Source organism: Pygoscelis adeliae, unplaced genomic scaffold, assembly GCF_000699105.1.
Source record: "Pygoscelis adeliae isolate BGI_AS28 unplaced genomic scaffold, ASM69910v1 Scaffold413, whole genome shotgun sequence".
NCBI lineage: Eukaryota > Metazoa > Chordata > Aves > Sphenisciformes > Spheniscidae > Pygoscelis > Pygoscelis adeliae.
The window spans coordinates 404,555-407,617 of record NW_008824403.1 but is presented as its reverse complement, the minus strand read 5'-3'; positions in this window follow the sequence as shown (position 1 = coordinate 407,617).

Genomic DNA, 3,063 nt, shown 5'->3' with positions numbered 1-3,063 from the left:
CCCCACCCCCCCCAACAAGCCCCAGCAAAATTACCTTTTCAGGAAATGCACAGATTTGCTTTAAAAGTTTCCCTCTGCTTCAACGTATTTTCTTTGCCAGCTGGTCTCTGGAATTAATTGAAATTCATTGTGTCAGCAGCCCCCATAGCCTCAGCATGAATGTAAAAGTTTCCAGTGGCTTGCATTAATTTGACTCCTTGCATTGTCCTGATGCCTAATCAACAGATTGATTGTGACAAGAAAGATTTCAGAAATTTGACTTTGTTTGCCAGCGCGTGGTAATTTCCGATATAAACTCGGTGATTGTTAAGGAAAAATGGTGGTTTTTGCAAGCTTTATTGGACAGATGGATTGAATGTTGATTATGCTATTTATTGTGTAGATCTCAACTGACTGCATGTTATCAGCTGCCTTTTCCTTAGCTACTCTGGAGCTGCTTTTCTAGCAGTTTCCTCTTTCCTCATTCCCTAGCCACGTATGTACTTTTTCTCCTAGTCTTTTATTCTACACAGATGCTCTGTTGATGATCTTTGAACACAGGCAGGGAAAAGCCCCTTGTCATTAATTTTTTTTTTTTTTCCCTCTTTGGCAGTGAAGCATTTGGCCACGTCTCCATGTTCTCTTCCTACCAGTATTGCTTCCAGATGTTTTCTTGGTGCTTCTTTCTTGTTTGCATTTGGATTGTCGCTTGATCATTAGCACTCTGTTTTTGAGAGGGAAGCCTTTGACTTGGTAGCAACAAGACATGAACCCAAGCCGCAATTGTCTGACCTCTGCTTCCTCAGTTTGAGGTTATGTTTGGATTTGAGATGTTGGTTTGGCCTATAGCAACAGTCAAACCCAGCCACAAAGTTCATTTCTGGATTCGGAGGTGGATTTTACCAATGATCCAAGACTACACAACTTATTGCTTCATGCTGACTACGTGTAGAGTCAAACTCTATTGCTAAAGATTTAACCACCTTTTTTGTTTAGAATAATGCTATGGGCAACTTGCATCTTCAGTGAAAATAAATGACCTGGAAATCTGAGCTTGATGTGATTTTGCTCCAGAGTGCCATAAATATCTCAGGAAGGAGGACAGTCTCACTTCATAGGCTGAAGTGAGATCATCTCTCCCTGAGGTTTGCAGTGACCCTGCACAGACCTGAGCTTTGCTGCTCTGATAAGAGGAATTGAAGCTCAGTTTCTGCCTGCGGCTGCCTCAAACACTTTTTGCTTCCCTTCGCACTGTGCAGGTCCTGGAGGAGTCTCAGGGGAGTCAGCGTTGCTGGAGTGACAGCTGTGACAGCACTATGAATAATTCCCTAGGGGCCTTGATGCAGGAAGAATTATTAATTACCAATTTAAATAACAAAACAAGCCCTACTACCTTGTGTTCCTCATGGCTCTCACTACTCATGCATCATGCACAAGAAAAGGAGTATGGACTTTTCTTACACAGACCAGGTACTCCTTTCCTGTCTTGTGGCTGTTGCTTCAGGCATGAAGAGATCAATTATTAGCTTCCCAGTCCTCAAGCGCTGTGTTTCAAAAGTCACTGTTTTTGGAGCATTTCCTACCTCCTACTGGTGGGGAATGTGCCCCTTTATCCCGTCCTTAGGAAGTGGAAGACTAACTGGAGACCAACCTAACTACGTGCCATCCCCAAATCAATTCAGCCATAGTTCTGAATTCAGATGGGTCGCAAATTCAGGCTGTTACAGAAATGGGGACCTACGAGGCTGTTGCAGACCAATCCACCCCAGCCTAGGCAAGGGAGAGGCCTTCATCAGATTGGAAGCAAAGATGGTTTATGCCTGGGGGTCCTCAAGACTGAAGACCCCATTGTTGAGCACCCGTACTGGCAGGAGGCAAGGGATGCAAAAAAATCTCACTCTGCCATTCAAACCTGCTGAAAAAAAATTGAAGAGTAGTTTTTTGTTCCAGCAAACTTCATGTATTGCCTCTCTTCCCTCAGCTGGAAGAAAGTCAGCATAAATACCATATTGTAAGCTGTGGCTAATTTGGCAAGATGCGGATGTTTATTCCTGTGGCTGATCTGGAGCAGACTTGTACCAAAAGTAGTCCAGAAGTGATTAAATCTGGAGAACAATGTTACATTTACATGATTCACAGGGACTCGGCTCATCTGTGCTTACTTTCTCAGCTGGAAAGGAGCGGGCCATGCCCAGATTTCTCTTGATAGGGCAGAGGCGTGAAGAAACACAACAGCTCTCCCTTTTTTTGGCCCACAGGAGGGCAACATCGAGCTGCAGCTGAAACTAACAGGCTTTGCCAAAGCAGGTGTACAGTTTACTAATTTAAGAATTAATGAGTTGAAACAAATTAGCTAATTTAGAGATATTATGGACTATGGCTATTTAGTGGTGTGTTGGTCTGCATCCACTCTGACTGTGTTTAGTTGTATTTGTGGTTAATCTGTAATTGTCCTAAATGGCTTTTGTCATCTGTGGCCAACAAGAATGTGTCGTGAAGAGTAAGGCAAAGTTGTTAGATGGTGGCGCTTGGGTTTTTTTCTTGCTTCTCTTCCCAAACTGTATTGCATAGTTAAGTGTTGTGTTGAGGAAAGTGGACTATTAGGATTATGATTTTGAATTGTGGGGTTACTGAAGAGTACATGTATGCTAAGGACTATGTTACAAGGATCGCAGGCTGACAATTGCATGATACTGATGATTTGAAGTTCAGTTATTTGGGCAACATACCAGCTATAGTGTCTAATGCAGGTGGTTTTCAGTAGTCGTAGTATAGCAAATGTAGCTGCACAAAGGGTTCCTGTTTTGTAATAACCTGTAATCTCCATAAATTCTGATCACAAGCTGGAGCTAGATGCTTTGGGAGGCTGAGAAGCCTGACTCAGGAGGAGCTGAGAAATGAGGTAGATATGCCAGATCCTAAGAGGCTGAGAAGCCAGATCAGAGGGAGTTTGGCACTCATGCTTTCTGAGACTCGGGACGTGGGTTGTTTCCAGGTTGCAGTCAGTTGCTAAAATAAAGCACTTCTTCCTCTGTACAGGTAGTGGAACATGCTAGAAGTAGTAAGCAGGAGCAAAGGCATATC